The following is a 19140-nucleotide window of genomic DNA, read 5'->3' on the forward strand; positions in this document are numbered from 1 at the left end:
AATTTGTAATTTTACGACATTCCATAAACATAGACGCGGCCAGTGCCATCACAGCACTGAATTACTGCGTGAATTTATTTGGGGCCCCCTCCAGAATTATTGCCGATCAGGGTAGATGTTTCGCAAACAGCAATTTTCGTGAATTCTGCAAGACCCATAATATTGACCTGCATCTAATCGCTACAGGTACGTGTCGTGCCAATGGTCAGGTAGAAAGAACAATGAGTACGCTTAGAAATATGCTTACCGCGGTAGAACTAAATAATAGCAAGTCCTGGCAAGAGTCCCTTGAAAATGTCCAACTAGCGTTAAATTGTACAGCGAATCGTACCACTAAGCATAGCCCTTTGGAATTGCTGATAGGCAAAGTTGCCAGACCAATATCATTGTCAGTTGCTAATGATAACGGCGAAGAACTCGACCTTTCGGACATCAGAGAACAAGCGACCCAAGCGATCGACCAAAACGCCGCGTACGACAAAACACGATTCGATAGTAACAAAGCAAAAATTGTTAGATTTTCGGTCGGAAATTACGTTCTTATAGAAAATCACGAACGAAATCAAACGAAATTAGATGCTAAATTTCGCGGTCCGTATAAGATAATAGAAGTTTTGCCCAACGACAGATATCGTTTGAAGCCTGTAAGTGGCAATAGAGTACTTAAATATGCTCACGAGCGACTGAGATTGATGCCTGATAGTTCTGTTCCCATAGAGTTTGATATCCGTAGTAATTGGAGCGACACCGAATTAACAGAATGTGCCAGTGTCGGGGATGACAACAGTGAGGAAAGAAACACGTGAAAATCCATGCGTCGTGCTTATTAGTCGTAAGCCATTATTCCCAAACCCAGTTTAGCTGGTAAAGGAGGCGGGGCGATGTAACGGCAGACGATGGATGTATTGGGTCGTGTTGATGACTGCGAAACGTGTGACCACGTGATTGGTCAGGAGTCGTATGAGTCGACTGAAAAAGGTGTGACCACGTGGTTGGTCGGGTGCCACATGGGTGGCTTTGTTCTGCTGCGTCCAGTAGTGGACTAAAAGTTCATGTTGTTGTCTTGAGCTCACGGTGTGTCAGAACCGCTTGGCCGAACTGTTTATTCCGTGGCACCGAATTATCTGAATATGTTTTTATCCAGAATTGGTTAAGATTGCCCGCATGACATCGAACGCGTGTATAGTGCTTCGACATAGAGTACATGGCAAACATGGCATTCAGAGCTCAATCGATATTTTGTCAGAATGGACGAACGGGAAACATAGATGGTATTTCTTTTCCAGACGATGTATAAAGTCGTTGCAATTCCACACGAGGACGTGTGACAGTCAGGAGGGCCGTGTCGGGGCGTGATGGCAGCGATGCACCCCGTCGGCAACAACGCGTAACGCCTATAGGACTTAGTTTAATTGTAAAATAACGATTTACCGTACCCTGATAATTGCCCTGCGAAGGGGCAATAAAACAGTCCCTGCGTACCTGCGCTACCCCTCTTCGCGCGCGGGGCAAAGGGAGATGCGAGACAGGGTACCTGGAATGATGGGCTGGGACCCTGTTGAACGTGACCACGGGCGACAGAATAGTTTCCGGGACGGTAGAGAGAAGACTAGCTTTGAGGAAAGCGACTTCTCGAGAGTAACAGAACAAAAAGACGTACGCGAACATTCTGTGCGGCCCGTGTGCTCGTTGACGTGTCTCTCGTTGCGCTACGCGATCCGGCATCGCGTGTACGTGTAGAGTCCATACGACGTTCGCGTAAGCGCGAAAGGAGCGAAACGATGGAGAACGACGACGGACAATCTCCGACGGGTCCGAGGACGGAAGAGTCCGCCCAGCCTCCGACATATATATATATATATATATATATATATATATATATATATATATACTTTTATTTTTGCCTCCCCTAAGGGTTACAATTCTTTTTCCTTTACACCATCTCCTTCTATCGCCGCCCTTCCATCTTCGCTTATCCTAACTTATACCTTATCTATCTTAATCTAACTTAACCTAACTTATACTTATACTTAGCATAACCTAAACTTATATACTATATAGCTAGAAAAGAGAGTTTATTTACAATAGACCTTATATTTATATCTTAACCTAGCTTATACATTACTTATCTATGCTTATGACCTATATAATGCTATGTAGAGAGACAGAGAGAGAAAATTGTATATACAAAAGACCTTATTTGCTAATCTTATATTTACCCCCCTACCCTTTGGACCTCCCCTTCCGTTCGCTCATCTCCCACTCCTCTCTTTTCCTTTCTCCCCTCTCTCCACTCTTCTACTCTTCTCATCCATTCCTCACCTCCTCCCTCATCTTCCAACACCTCCCACATTCTCTCCTGCCACCCTTTTTCCTCATCCAGCCTCATGCATACTTCCCACACATGCTCCCACGTCTCATTCTCCCATCCGCACACTCTACACGCTTTCCGCTCCTCATTCATCCAGTACCACTCTCCTCTCATCTCGCATCCTAACCTAAATCTCGCCACTCTTTTCCATCTACTTTCCCCCCATCCTTTCTTAAGGTACCCCGGCAGTCCCTCCCCTTTCACCATCCCATACCACTTGTTTGACTTTGACTCCTCTATCTTACCCCTTCTTTCCTTTGTTTGTCTTTCCTTTTCCTTTTTAATTATTTCCTCGCTCATTTTCTTCCTTCCTTCCTCAATCATTTCATTTATTATCTCTCCCGACCATCCCCTCTCCTTAAAGAACTCCCACCTCTCCTTTTCCCACCCATCTCTTACCCCTCCCACCCTATCCCTTCTTCTTATTTCTTCCCAACATAATCGTGCCAGCTTTCCCCCTTTCCCTTCCGCTAATTTTTTCTCGTATCCCCATGCCCTCAGTCCTGCCTTTCCCCTCAATAATTCCCTTTGCATTTCCTCCCTCACCATGTATCCCGGCGTTGTCCTTTCCACTCCCAGGACCCACCTTAAATATCTCTCCTGTAGCCTTTCCATGCCTTCCCTCTCTTTCCATCCCCAGATTTCCACCCCATAACTTATTACCGACCATACCAATTTGTCAAAAAGCCATACTCTCCTACCCCAATCTTTGCCGAACCTCCTTTTTCCTATCCCCCACACCTTCCCCATTATTGCTGCTCCTTTCCTCACTCTTTCCTCCACTTGCGCTTCCTGTCCACCATTCCTTGCTATCACGTATCCCAGGTACTTGTACTCCCTTACTTCCTCAATTTCCCTGTCCTTCCACCTCCACTTCATCTTTTTCCATCTCCCCCCGCCCTTCATACATCTCATTATTTTAGATTTCTCCGCATTTAACTGCAGCTTTTTCTCATCCAGGTACCTCTCCATCTTCCCCATCATCCCTCTCATCCCCTCCTCATCCTCCGCCAGCATCGCTATGTCATCAGCGTATGCTAGCGTATAAATTTTCTTCCCTCCTACTTTTACCCCCCCCCCCATCCGCCCCTCTCCAACTCTTCATCTACATCTGCCATTAATAATGTAAATAGTAGTGGGCTTAGTGGACACCCTTGCCTCACTCCCCTTACCGTCCAGAAGCAATTACTTTCTTCCTCCCCCACTCTGACTTTACTTTTCGTCTCCTTCATCAGCTCCTCGCACCTCTCCACTAGCCCCTCCCTTACCCCCCTCCTCCTCATTGCCCTCATTAGCACTTCTCTGTCTACCGAGTCGAAGGCCGCTTTTAAATCTATGAACATAATGATCAACTTTTTTGTTTTCCTTCTAACCTGTCTATTTATCAAATAATTTAACACATACACATTGTCTATACACCCCATCCCCTTCCTAAAACCTGCCTGACTGTCTGGTAGTAACCCTTTTCTCTCTATCTCCTCTCTCATCCTCTCCGCCAATACCGCAGCATATATTTTATACGCTGTCTGTGTGAGCGTTATACCTCTATAGTTCTCCACCTTACTATTGTCTCCCTTTTTGGCTATTGGCACCACTATCCCTTCCTTCCAGTCTTCCGGCCATCCCTCCCCCCTCCAAACCTTGTCACAGACTCTCCATAACCATTCTTCCATCTCATTCCCTCCATATTTCCATACTTCATTCGGTATACCGTCCCCCCCGGCAGCTTTCCCTTCCTTCAAACCCCTAATCACCCTACTAACCTCCGACTTATCTAGCTTCCTCTCCCCATCCCTCTCACTTCTACCCACCCCTTCCTTTCCTTCCCACCTATCTACTCCTCCTAATACTTTTTTAAAATATTCGTCCCACTGTTTCATCTTTATCCTTTCGTCTATCCTCGCTCCCCCCTTCCTTTCCATATTCACCACTTTCCATATCTGACTCTCATTTTTTAGTCCTTCCACCATCCTTTCCCATCTCTCTCTCTCTACCTTCTTCTTCTCTTCGCATAACTCCTTATATCTTCTCTTCTCTTCCTTAAATTTCTTACCCTCCCCTCCCTTCTTCCTCCATCCCCTTAGTTCCTCTCTCACTTTCCTTTTCCCTTCCCTACACTCCTCGTCCCACCATCCGCCCCTCTTTTTTCTCTCTTTCTTCCCCATCGTCTCCAACGCCTCTCCTACTCTTTTCTTCAATCTTTTCCACTCTTCCTCCACTCCTTCCTCTCCTCCCCTAAAGGCCCCAAATCTTTCTTTGAAGCCCTTTATTTCTTCCTCTGACCAGCGACCCCCCTTATTCCCCCTTCCTTTCCCTTTTTCCTCCTTTTTAAGATCCCCTCTATTCACTCCTTCTATCCAAACCGTCACTGGCATGTGATCCGAATCAATCTGTTCCCCTATTTCCATCCTTTCCACCTCTTCCCTTGTTTGCTCATTCCCTATAATATAATCTATTACTGAGTTCCCCTTCCCCCCTACATATGTCCACTCTCCCGCCTCGTCTCCTTTAGTGCTACCGTTTAATATCCCCCATCCTCTCTCTCCTAGATATCTAATCAGCCTCCTCCCTTCTACGTTTATTTTCTCATCCTTCGACTTTCTACTCCCTTCCCCTCTTTCCCCCTCTTCCTCCTCTCCCACTTCCCCCCCCCCCCCCTTCTCTTCCCGTCCTAGCATTGAAGTCCCCCCCTATAATTACTCTTTCCCGGATCCCTCTTTCTTCTGTCCATTGCCCCATTTTTTCCAACTTTCTTTCCAGATCTCCGTTTACGTAAACCCCTACCACCCTCCACCATTTCTCGCCTATCTTCACCCTTACCGTCATCATACCTTCTTCATCTCCTCCCTCCTCCCTTTCCCTCTCGATCTCTTTCCTTACTCCTATTATCATGCCCCCCATTGCCCTTCCCCTTTTTTCTACTCTTCTTGCCCACTGCGTTTCCCATATGTACCCCTTTGGTAGCCTTCTCCTTACCCCGCTCCACCCCCTTTCCTCGATCCACGTTTCCATTAATACTATTATGTCCCACCCCTCTAACCCTTTCCAGAATTCCGTGTCCTTATTCCTTAATCCTGCCACATTCCAGAAGGTTATTTTGTACCTTGCTTTCCCCCTCTTTCCCCCTCCTCTCCCTTCTCCCTCTTCCCGTTTCCCTGTTCTCCATACCACACTTCCTCTATCTCATTCCATCTCTTCATTCTTCCATTTACCCACATTCTCATGTACCCTATCTGTACATGCATTCCCCTCTCTCTTTCCTTCTCCGCTTCCCTTTCTATTTTCCATTTTGCTCTCCTTTCTTCCTCTGTTAAATCATCATCCAGCCATTCTTTCCTTCCCTTGAGTAACCTCCTTCTGTCCATTACTATCCTTTTCTGTTCTAAATTCGCCATTTTAACTAGCACCATCCCACACCCATCTTTTCCTTCTTTCCCTATCTTCCTTACTTCTTCTATCCCCTCTTCCTTCACCCCCACTAATTCCCACACCCTTTTTACTTCCTCCTTCACATCCTTTCCCTCTAACTGTATCTTTTTTATTATAATGTTCTTCCGCTTCTCTTCCCTTTCCTTCCTATCTTGTAATACCTCTATTCTCCTAATTCTTCTCTTATTTTCCTCTAACATTTCCCTCCCTATCCCTCCTTCTCCCCCTTTATTCCTCTCTTCCTCTTCCTCTTCCCTTCTTTCTATCTCCTCTACCCTTCCTTCTATTCTTTCTAACCATTTTTCTATCCTTTCCCATCTTTTTTCCTCCTCCTTTCTCTCTTCCTTCCTTTCTTCCCTCCATCTCTCCCTTTCATTCCTCCACTCCTCCATCCACCTTTCCCCTTCCTCCCTCAACCATTCCTTCATCCTCTCGACTTCCCCTATTAGCCCTCTTATTACTTCCTCTATCTTCCTAACTTCTGTCTCCGCCTCCTCCTTTCCCTTCTCTGGCGATCTTTTTGTTTTGTCACTTCTTTTAAACATTCCTCTTTCGTCCCTCCCCTCTCCTAACAATTCCTCTCTGCTCCTCTTTTTCCCCACACTTTCCACATTCCCCAAATTATCTAGACTAAACCACCGTTCTAACCTCTCATCCTTCATCATCCTTCCTACTCTTCCTTTTCCCGCCCCCTCCTCTATTTTCCCCACCCCCTTTTCTTCATCCCCTCTCTCACTCATTTCTTCTGCCCTTTCCTACTTTGTAATTGTCTCTCTTTTCAAATTTCCCGCCTCCTTGAGTTATTCTTCTCCCGCTAGATCGCGCTACCTTCCACTCCTTCCAGATGTGATCCTGCGCACTCCCCTCTGCCGTCACCCGGACCTAACCTCTCTCTCACTCACTTTATCCTTCCACCAATGCTCTCTATCTCACTATCCCGCCCTTATCCCTTTCTCTAACACCTGACCCTAACCTCCAGACACCCTTCTCCGCACACTTTCTCCCCACACACCTCTTTCTCTCACACTTTCACCCTAAGTTTCCGTACACTCTTTTTCGCACCTCAATCACTCATGCGACCGGAAACGGAAGTCCGTATCCAACTTGTTGTAGAATATATATTAGTGTTGATACTTCTAGTTAGTGTTGATCAGTGTTGACATTTGACTGACTGTGGCAATTCTTCAGATGGAGAATATACACTTTGCGGCGGCACCAGCACCGGCGGCGACGGCACCAGCACCGGCGGCGACGGCACCAGCACCGGCGGCGGCTCCAACACCGGCGGCGACGACACCGGTACCGGCGGCGGTGATGGCGGCAGTCGCCCGCCTATCTTTAAAATCGAGGCGTCAAGAAAATGTAGTGAGTAGACGGTATATTTCGTCATTCCTAAACGTTTATTTATTTCTAAAACTTTTCATTTCATTTACAGAAAATTGTAAACGGCCGCTCTGGCGAGGGGACATCCCTAGACTTGAGGACCGCGCCTAACCCGCCATCCAGCCCGGTCGTACAAATGACCGAAGATATGTTCGTGAGTACAGAAACATAAAAATGTTATATACAATAAGGAGCAAAACTGAGTCCACACTATTTGAAACAACATAACTTTTTTTATAATTAGATCAAATGACTTGAATGTTATTGAGAAGCTAGAAGGATTAGTTTATTAGACGAGGTGTAAAAAATTTTTGAAAAAATTGAAATTGGTCGGAATCGCAAAGGAGATAGTAAAAGTTGGATTTTTCACCTTTTTTTCTGAGCCTGTATTGAAAATTTATAATAAATAGCCTGTATAATAAATTATATCCATGCTGAAAATTTCACCGATATTGGTTAATTCGTTTACGAGTTATAAACGCTTAAAAGTGGGAAAATTGCCATTTTTATAACTCGTAAACGAATTAACCAATATCGATGAAATTTTCAGCATGGATATAATTTATTCGAGCCAATCAAACACATTCTTTAAATTTTAGATACAGGCTCAGATAAAAAAGCTGAAAAAACCAACTTTTACTATTTCTTTTCCAATACAAATTTTTTTCAAAAATTTTTTATACTTCGTCTAATAAACTAATCCTTCTAGCTTCTCAATAACATTCAAGTCATTTGATCTAATTATAAAAAAAGTTATGTTGTCTCAAATAGTGTGGACTTAGTTTTGCTCCTTACTGTACATGTTGCATATAAATGTTGTATATAAATGTTGTGTATATCTTTCAGACCAAGATAATGAAGGAAATAAAGAGGAGCTCCTACCGCCGAGGAGGGTGGAAAAAAAGGCGCGGTGGCAGCGGGGGGCGTGGCGGCGGCGGGTGGCGTGGCGGCCGCGGCGGGCGCGGCTGCGGCGGGTGGCGTGGCGGCCGCGGGGCCGCGCGGCCCCCTACATAAATATACAATACTAAAAATGAAATAAAGTTCATTATTTTTAATATATTTAAATATACTTTCTTCATTTATTGTTCCCCTCAGGGTTACATTTCTATTACACCTCCTTTCTTTCCCCGCTACTATCCTAACTCTAACCCTAACTGAAAAGAACAAAATAAAATAAATAAATAAAATAAAGAAAGTAGTCTTTTTTCTCACACATCTACGCCCCTCCTTCCCTAACAAGCGGAAAGTAGGACCTGCCGGTGGTCAAGCGATCTAGATTTATCCTTCGTCTACCGCTTTTGACCAATGACATGCCCCACCTTTGTATTATAGAGTCAGGAATCGCGGCCTCCCGAACCCTTGCTAGTCTCATCGGTACACGTACAGGCCGACTTGGCGGTGTGTGAGAGTGCCGCGACACGGCTGTTCGAACGAAGCTACGGCAGCGCCGTCGTTTACGATGTCGGCCACGCGTGCCCAGATCGCCTCTCTGACAGGCGTCATGCGACCGAATAATGGAAAATGTTGCTCGAAAACGCAAAAGTAGGACCTGCCGGTGGTCAAGCGATCTAGATTTATCCTTCGTCTACCGCTTTTGACCTATGACATGCCCCACCTTTGTATTATAGAGTCAGGAATCGCGGCCTCCCGAAACCTTGCTATTCTCATCGCGGCACGGCTGTTCGAACGAAGCTACGGCAGCGCCGTTGTTTATGATGTCGGCCACGCGTGCTCAGATAGCCTCTCTGACAGGCATCATGCGACAATGATCGGAAACAGAATACAGCGCTCGTAGCGAAAAATGCCGGAACTATATTTAATTGAAATAATAGGTGCGGGATGGTTTTCGGGGGCCACGATTCCTGTGTTTAATACGTAATTATACAATACAATAAAGGTTGCATTGACATTGTATATGTCACTGCTAGGTCGCTTGAGTCCAACGGTCTCCATAAGAACCCGGTTATTTAAGAAAATTGTCCTTATGTGCAAATTTTGCCGAATTTTGCAAATTACGCCTAGAAAACGCAAAAGTAGGACCTGCCGGTAGTCAAGCGACCTAGATTTATCTTTTATCTAACGCTTTTCACGCTTGAAAAGCCCGATCTTTGAATTATCGGGCCATAAATCGTGGCCTCCCGAACCCTTGCAACCTTGTACGATCTAGCGTTGTGTGCAGCAAACCATGGCACACGCACACGGCACACACACTGTCATTTGAGCTTCTCCTATGCGGCCGTTCGTAGCGTGACGATCGCTAGGAAGCTTCTCCTAGTTCCTGTTAGGAGCGTGGCGACTCAAGGCCACGTAGGAAAACTGGCCCTTAATATATTATTGACATGTTTCATGTACATATTGAAAATGTAATTAAATATATTTTGGAAAATATTGTATTGTAATGTAGTGGCATGCTCGGTATGTGTTGTGTTGAAACTTACATTTTCTTGTAAATATTTTATAGCTTTTTTTTTAATATTAGTTTCACAAATATGATTCATCATGATTGAATGACAGATATCAATTAAGAAGGCACTATCGAATAATTTTTTCAATTCCGAAACTCGGAACAATAGTTTGCAGTCTTCGCAGTCAGACTTCAAGTTCTTTGCAACAGCAGCTAATATGTCTGTTACATGTTTGTCATCTACACTATTTAAAAATATGTTTAAATTAGTAAAAGCATGTGTAACTTCCACATGTTTTCTTCTTGCCATTTCAATAATGTGCTTTGTATGTACAAAATATTGTGAACAATCATCTTCACAATTCGCTTTATTCGATATCCTCCGACCAAAATTATTAATAAAAATACTTTTGTAGTAATGTTCAAATGATGTGCACGTAGGATTTACATTTCTCACTCCGTGGCTACGGACTACACTAAAAAAGTTTTCTAATGGGTCCTGATTAAAATTTCTGCCAGCAAAATTAATTCCTACATCCTTTAATTTATAATTTAATTTAATAATATTTTTTAGAGTGAATATCCAGTTTTTTAATACAACAGGATGCGTTTTATCCATCGGTTTATTTTTTATAAATTTCATGGATGAAATTATTTTAATTGCTTTGTGCCAAATATTCATGTTAGTGGAATATGTACTGCTATTGGAGTTTTCACTGTAAAAATTATTGAGACTGTCGAATAAATTATTAAAAAACCGTAACAAATCTGCTGTATGGGTTGCATCTGGTGGTAATACTGTACTGTCATCTCCCTGAATGTGTTTGTAATTACAATAAAAATGAATTATTTTAGCAAATGTTAAGCTGAAAACTTGACTACAATACGCTACTTTCATTTTTTTAATTTGTCCCTTCTTTACATGCTGGTCTGTAATTTTATTCAAAAGACGATTGGGTCCATTAGTTTTATCTATTTCATATGTCCTGTCAATGTGTTCCCACTTTGCAGTTAATTGATGAACGCCATCGAGCGAGAATTGTAAATCTTTTGTTAGCAAATTGTTACGTATGCATTTCATTAGATGAGGGACATCGAATAAAGGAAATATTTCTTGATTATTAATATGAATTGTTTGCTCTTGTGAATTTTCTACCAATGCATCTATGGCTTTCACATTATTTGAATTTTGGTCACAAACAGAACTAATTACATAAAGACCAATATTTTTTGCTGCTATTACAATTTGTTTGAACATGTCTGTGACATCTAAATATGTGCTGCTGCTATTACTGTATGTATATGCGACAGTTTGCTTCCAAGGCTTTCGACCACATAAGCCTTTCAGCATCCATACTGTCGCATGGTCTGCAAATTGTAAATTGCCCTGCCTGTCAATATACACACCTTCTACATTATCAGTTATTGCATTGTAATGCACACCTACAGATAATTGCATCTCATCAAAAATGAGTACGCAATATTTTTCTTGAGCTGAGAAAGATGTAATATTTTTTGCAATGGCTTCAAAAACACTACTGCATATTCCTGGACTAATGTCCAGCTGGGTAATTAATTTCTTCAACGTTACCGTCGAGGGCAATAATAGCAAATTTTGAAAAAATCTATAATTCTTCGGGCTCTTCTTCCAAATAGCTAAAGCTATTGTTTTTTCCCGCAACGTAAAAGTTCTTTTACATTGTTTCCTACTTACATTTCTGTGATAGCATGAAAATAGATTTTTGACATGCTCGGGCACACTTTTCCAGAAATTGTGGGTTATCAAATTTTCTGCAATTTCTAGCCTCTTCTTATATTTTAGCTTCTGTATTTTGCATTGTCTAAACTTCCTCTGAATGTCCACCATTACCTGGTAACTTTTATGGTTTTCCTTGGATAGCTGGCTGACAGTTGTTGTATTGAATACTTTCAAAATAGACACTGAAAAATATAATATAATTATTGTGTATTTGTGCTATTTAAATTATGTTACCAAAGACAAACGCCGCATTCACTCCGTTTGTGCATGCATTTAGTAAAGTACAATTCCGAAAATTTTACCATAATTGCACACAGAACTTAATAGAAATGAATAAAAGTAAGAAAAGTTGGGAATTCAAGCATTAAGTATGAAATATTTTACCATAATCGCACACAGAACTTAATAGAAATGAATAAAAGTAAGAAAAGTTGGGAATTCAAGCATTAAGTATGAAATATTTTACCATAATCGCACACAGAACTTAATAGAAATGAATAAAAGTAAGAAAAGTTGGGAATTGAAGCATTAAGTATGAAATATGAAGCTTAAATTATACAAGCATCTATCATGCTGCAGTTGCGCACACAACACCTCTGTACACAAGAATTCTTACTGTGTTTCTTAAGGGATTCTTTTCCTTCAGTTATTGCCTCATTGAAATGCAGCAGAAGAAATGTTCTTGAATAAGAAAATACTATAATATTTTGTAGTTTTCATATTCGTTTATAAAATACTAGTTTTTGAAATAATATAATTACCTTTTCTCCGTTTCTTTGTTGATAATACACTTCCTTGATTCTCATCCCTGGAACGCTTTATGTTTCTATGCATCTGAACATCTAATAAAAATTTTTTGTTACTATAAAGCTTAATACAAATTGGAATAAACAATAAGAACAGATTGTTCCTACTAACCTTCAGTAATATTGATACTTCCGCTCGTTGAAGGTTGATCAATGGCTCTGCTTTCATCATGATCACCTCCCGTTTCGATACATGAAAAATGATCCAGCGGAACTTCAATAGGATCTGCGAATATAAAGACAAGATATATTATCGCACATGTTTATACCATTATTTCTTAACTATATTTATTTATAAATAAATAATATATAAATACCTGGTAAACATAAAGTTGGTACAGCAGACAGAGAGGCCTCGCCCTCCAATATATTTGGCCTCAAAGTGTAAATTGCATACTGCCCGCTGCAAAAGTAGTTTCTCGGGCAAATGCAATAATTTTTTGTTCCCAGTCGCAGAGAGCCACTTAGAAATCCTTTTATCATATTTCCTGTCCGAAGGAAATTTGTATAAACGGCTATAATTGCCGGGGCAATTAAGTACAACGCACAATTTAGCAACCATAGCTACTCTTTCACTTGGACCAACTTCGACTCGCTTTGAACAATTCCAGTGAATTACAGTATGGATGCTACAGGACTGTACAGGACGCTTGGACGCTAGGTTAGCGTCGGTTAGCGTTAGCGTCAGTCAGAGCAAAGCAAGCGTTCTGCGCATGTGCCCCCATCACGTGATGGGGAACACCAACGCCGCTTAGTGCTCGGGGCCAGCAACTTAGTGGTTAAATTATTTGCATTTCAGCTTATGCCCCCTGGTCTGGAGCAGCTATCGGGCGAACACCCGAGCCCAGGTCCTCTCGCAGCCGCGCAGACACGTGCGAGCCTCGGTATACTACCGGACGAACACGCCGAAGCACCAGGATCGGCCAAAGCGTACGTGGGTTTACGTCCCATAAGTCGAAACCGAGACCGCAAGTAGGTTCTGGGAGGCGGTCGATCGACGGCCTGCACTTTTCAGCGCACCGCCGTTTCGACACTCCGGACCGTCATCCCCACTCCTCGGACCCGTTCCCGCATCCCGCGTTCCTGACCGGAGATTCCGCTTCGCGCTCGCCAGCTGAGCGACGGACCAGGACACTGGACCGACCCGGACCGGATCCACCGGTAACCCGGAAACCGGCTAATTGGCCGTAACATAAATAAATATTCTTTTGTTCTTTTCACTGCAACCGGGTGTTTCACTTGATCACCTGTCCTTCCCCCTCCCCAAAGAACCCTGGCCGCTGAGCCAATCCGGGGAGGGCTCGCACGCCTCGCCGCGCTTCCCGCAACGAGGCGTGTACCGTTACAAGGGTTAATATAATGCATTTTCCTGTTTGCAGAGTTTATTTCGGCTTCGAAAATTGTATGCAACACGATAAGGAGCAGGCAAGCAGTTATATTGTAGCTGTCATCGCTGGTTTGCAAGAAGATTCAACATGTCCTCCGTCGTCGCCCATCCATTTAATTGTTATTAAATTTACTATATCTGTCTTTCTATCGATATCTCCATTCCTATGTAATAAATGATTTTTTACTTTTCGATTAATGATATTATTTCGCTTTTTTCCATTTTGTATTTCATAGTTAAATTCAGTCTTGCAAATTGCGAACATTTCTAAAAGTCCTAAGGAATTGTAAATAGTACCTTGTATATTTTCTTTTTTGTTTAAAGTTGAGCTAAAATGTTGTTCGATCTTTTTTTGTTTCAATAAAATTAGTTATTCCGTAATGTGTTCACTTCTTTAATCCTTTCCTTTATTTCACCTGTGCATAATAATTACTTTCCGCGATTATTTTAATTACTGATCACTGTTTACAATTATTTAATTATTTTTTAACTGTCCCTTATCACCAGCCCTACAAAAAAATTAACTTACACCGTATAATATCCCTCTTTGTATTAAACAATTTTTGGATATTCCAAAAGGCACCGGTGGCCGATCGAGATGAAACTTGGTGGGTATGTAAAATTCAACATTCTGAACAACTTTTTCCTATACATGTAACCGCGGCTCAACCATAGTTTCGGAGATATTCGCGTAAAACTGCAGCTACTACTATTGAATTTTACCTATACGTGCACGTCCGAGGCGTGCGTATCGCGTTTCTAGCGGAAAAAACATAAACAGATCATTGAGTCGACTCCGCCCCCTCAACGACCTAATCCCAAACAACTTGAATTATACCTCCGGTTGTACTTCCGAAAGGCACCAGGGAAACACAATACGCACGCCTCGGACGTGCACGTATAGGCAAAATTCAATAGTAGTAGCTGCAGTTTTTCGCGTATATTCGTAGAATGTTGAGTTTTGCATACTCACCAAGTTTCATCTCGATCGGCCACCGGTGTCTTTTGGAAGTACAGGGTGTCAAAAAATTATATGTCACGGCCACCATAGCGTGATTCTACACCTACGATTTGGTGGAAATTGACATAAAAACTCCCCGCAAAATTTACCTTGACCTTGAAAAACAAGGTAAAAAAAACAAAAATTTTTTATTTAATCGTGTTCTATTGGTCATAAGGATTAACTTTGTGAAAGAAACCATGGGTCGCATCTCAACCGTTCTCTTAAAAAATGATATTGCATTTCTTATAATTTTTGCAGCTTCTTTATTTGTAAATTTTTTACATCCAGCGACAATATATAAGTAAATAGCAGTACTATTGACAAAGCAGCGGGGAATTATGCGTTAACTCGGAAAATATAACGAAATGCTTCGCCGTGTTCAAGCACTTTGTCCAAGTGATTATGCTGCTCGACGAAGTTTTTGTTCTTGGGTGCTACGCAAATTGGAAAATGAACAACACTTTCTAGAACGTGTGTTGTTTTCCTACGAATGTAGTTTCTCAAGTAGTAGCAACCTCAATCAACAAAATGCCAGAATTTGGGCTTATAGAAATCCACACGCAATGGTTCAAAGATTTAATCAAGGACGGCTGCTTTCCCGCTGCTTTGTCAATAGTACTGCTATTTACTTGTATATTGTCGCTGGATGTAAAAAATTTACAAATAAAGAAGCTGCAAAAATTATAAGAAATGCAACATAATTTTTTAAGAGAACGGTTGAGATGCGACCCATGGTTTCTTTCACAAAGTTGATCCTTATGACCAGTAGAACACGATTAAACAAAAAATTTTTGTTTTTTTGACCTTGTTTTTCAAGGTCAAGGTCAATTTTGCGGGGAGTTTTTTATGTTAATTTCCACCAAATCGTAGGTGCAGAATCACGCTATGATGGCCGTGACATATAATTTTTTGACACCCTGTACAGCCCACCTGTTATCTAAATATTCTTTGAAAGTCCTTTTTTTACAGTCCTTCACGAGATATTTCAATTTCTCAAAATAAACGAAACGCCCTGTATTTTGGATTTTGAGTAATTGTAGACACTTGTATGATTCTGTTATACATATATACAGGGTGAGTCACCTAACGTTTGCACCTCAAATATTTTTGTTGTTTCTAAAGATACGTAAAATATGGTAAGGACAAAGTTGAATGATACAATGGGGCTGACACGATGCCAACAGAAAATTTTGTTTTTATGTCATTTTTTAGAGATATCAAGGTCACCTTGACTTTTTTCAATCGAATCACCCTTTTTTAAACACCTAAAATGATAGTCCCTTTCATTGGGAATCCAGTGACAATAATTATTCCAAGGTCATTCAAGGTCACAGACAGAGAAAACGTATAAGATTTAGAATATGAAAGCAGAATACGTTTATCACGGTTGAGACTTGTAGTAAATAGTAAACATACTATGGTCGTAGTTAAAGTAAACATACTAAGGTCCTTCAATGTTATTGTCATTCAGCATTCTTATTCATTATCGGTCCAAACGCGATTTCGCTATATCTTATTCAATGACTGAAAAGTGTGACATGATCACGATTTACTGTGAATGTAGACAAAATGCAGTGCAGGACTCCTTCTGGACAGACTTTCATTAATACGTACAGGTTGTTTCGAAGTACTGGAAATGTACATGCACGACAGCACAAACGGAAGAATCCCACGACTAATGAAGACAATGAAATTAATATTTTAGCAGCTATAGCTGTCAATCCTCACGTGAGTACGAGAAAAATTTCCCGGGAAGCAGGCATAAGTGAAAGTAGCGTAATATAGTAATATACATAGTAGCGTTATTCTGGCCCGACATAAATTTCGTCCGTTCCACATATCGCTCCATCAAGCATTGCACGGGAATGATTTTCAAAATAGAATTAACTTTTGTCAATGGGGACTGCTTCAAAATTATTCATTTTTTTCTAATGTCTTGTTTACGGACGAAGCAACATTCACTAATCATGGCTCAATTAATCTACGGAACGCCCATTATTGGTCTGTGGATAATCGGCACTGGCTGCGAGAAACTGATTATCAAATACAATCGAGCGTAAACGTGTGGTGTGGCATGTTGAACGACAAAGTAATTGGACCATATTTCGTTAACGGAATGATGACGGGACAGAAATACGCTCAATTTTTGCAAGAAGATCTGACAATTTTGTTAGAAGATGTCCCTTTACAAAATAGCTATGATATGTGGTACCAACATGACGGTTGTCCTGCTCATTATGCACGAGTAGCAAGAGACACGTTGGATTCTCGATTTCCAAACCGATGGATTGGACGAGGCGGAACTGTTTCATGGCCAGCACGTTCGCCTGATTTAAATCCACTGGATTTCTTTTTATGGGGTCTGCTAAAAGAGACCGCGTACATGGATGCTGCAACAACAGTTGAAGATACGCATCAGCATATCATCATAGCATGTACAAATATCACCTCGGATGTACTTATCAGAGTTCAACATTCCTTCAGAACTCGTTTACATCAATGTATCGACGTAGACGGCCATCATTTCGAACATTTATAAAATACAGGTATTCTGCTTCCATATTTTAGTTTTATACGTTTTTTCTGTACTTGACCTTGAATGACCTTGGAATAATATAGTCACTGAATTCCTTTTAGGTGACAGGGGTTAATGGAATGTTTCTAATGTACGGTGGATCAACAGACAACAATACAAATTTATTAATAACAAACAATTAATAAATAACAATTAATAACAAAACAAAACGAGAAAACTAGTCAACGAGGAAACGCGAACAAAATACGTTACCAAAACTCCGTGTATTAAACTGTTCGCGATATGCTGACTACTCTCTGGAGCGTTACGTTCTCCGTGAGAGTCCAAAGCTACCTGATCTTTGCTTCCTCAGAGCGCCTTAATAATGTCCCCGAAAACCGTTAAAATAAGGGGAGGTTCTCCACCCCCACAAGGGCATGGAGAAAGTTTCCTCCCCCAAAACATTGCATCCAGGGACTTCACTCTTAAAGATACTGTAACGGTCGAGCCGAGGTTCTGGCAATCGTCACTTAAATGACCAGGCCCTCAACCCGACCTCCCATGGTACGCACTTGAGAAGGATGGAATTTCCGCGTCCGAAAATTCCCACGTTCCCACGCACCATGGTCGCCACAGTACCCCCTTACCAGTGAAAACGCCAGTTAGAACGAAAGAGAAAAAAAAACTAACTACCTAACTGGTAATATTTACAAAGTAAGAGCGTTTTGCTATACACTAGCTTACGCGTAGTCGCAAGTGCAAATCCGGCTCATTTACTTAAAATACGCGCCTTAAACCTACGAAAGAAAATATATATATACGGCAAGAGAAAAAACAAATACAACTATGCGCGTAAAGAGAAAAAAATTGGATACGTATAAAACACTAATGCTAACTGTACAATTTACCCCGGTAAGGATAAAAACAAAAAATACATCTGGGACACTAAAATTACTATATACAAGATCTTTAAAAAATTATACTACCTAGTACTACTATATACACGGTCTTAACGACTATACGTATCCCTTTATTGCCGTAAAAAAAGAAAAATAATAAAGATAATAAAGGAAAGAAATACATATACGCACTCATACAAATATATACACGCGTTGCTCAAATACCGTCTAACATAGACCAGCCTGAAAACGATCAGGGAATCGAACTCTTCTACCTGACCGTCGTAAAACAGGTCTGTCCTCAGTACGGTGTGTTGCAGTCGTGTCGGTCGTACTGTGCGTTACTGTTGTATCGTCTGTCCATGTGCAAACGATAGTTTGCGGAGGGTTTTCGTCAATGTCATCGTTCAAAATAAAAGCCGGTTTCAACCTGTCTATTGAGACCCTGACTTCCTTGCCCTTGATGTCGATGACGAACGTTTTGTCTCCGCGTTTAACGACACGAAATGGCCCATCGTACGGCGGCTGTAACGGACTTTTAACCGCGTCGTGCCGCAAAAATACATATGGGGACGTAGACAGTTCTTTAAAAAGAAACGTCTTACGTGTACCGTGGCGCGTGGCTGGCGATGGCTTTAACTTCCGGAAACGTTGCCGAAGCCGACTCACAAAATCCGATTGTGAATCTTCCCGACCCGTGACAAAGAATTCTCCCGGAAGACGAATGCCCGAACCGTAAACCATTTCCGCGGAAGACGTTTTTAAGTCCTCTTTATGGACTGTGCGAATACCGAGTAGGACGATTGGTAATATATCAACCCAATTATCCGTCTCGTGGCATTTAATCGCTGATTTCATTTGTCGGTGCAATCTCTCGACCATCCCATTAGCTTGAGTTGATAGGAGGTCGTACGGAGATGAGACGCACCGATCATACGCGATAACTCATTAAATAACCGTGATTCGAACTGGCGTCCTTGATCAGTGGTTATTCTCAAAGGAACGCCAAAACGACTAATCCACGTGTTTATAAGTGCTCTCGCGACTGTTTCCGCGTCGATCTCCGCGATATGTATGGCTTCCGGCCAGCGCGAGAACCAATCGATACACGTAAGACAATATCTAAATCCCTGAGATATCGGTATTGGTCCGACAATGTTCGAATCTGCCGGAAGGATTGTCAA

General features: G+C 41.8%; 1 long non-coding RNA gene across 1 annotated transcript; it reads right to left on the reverse strand.

Annotated features, from left to right (window-relative positions):
- Positions 1-11505: 11505 nt before the first annotated feature.
- LOC143360953 (uncharacterized) lies at positions 11506-12157 on the reverse strand. Its single transcript, XR_013083386.1, has 3 exons — positions 12108-12157; positions 11963-12027; positions 11506-11528 (listed from the first exon to the last, which is right to left on the reverse strand). It is a non-coding gene; the product is annotated as an uncharacterized LOC143360953 (long non-coding RNA).
- Positions 12158-19140: the final 6983 nt, after the last annotated feature.

Source organism: Halictus rubicundus, chromosome 14, assembly GCF_050948215.1.
Source record: "Halictus rubicundus isolate RS-2024b chromosome 14, iyHalRubi1_principal, whole genome shotgun sequence".
Classification (NCBI taxonomy): Eukaryota; Metazoa; Arthropoda; class Insecta; order Hymenoptera; family Halictidae; genus Halictus; species Halictus rubicundus.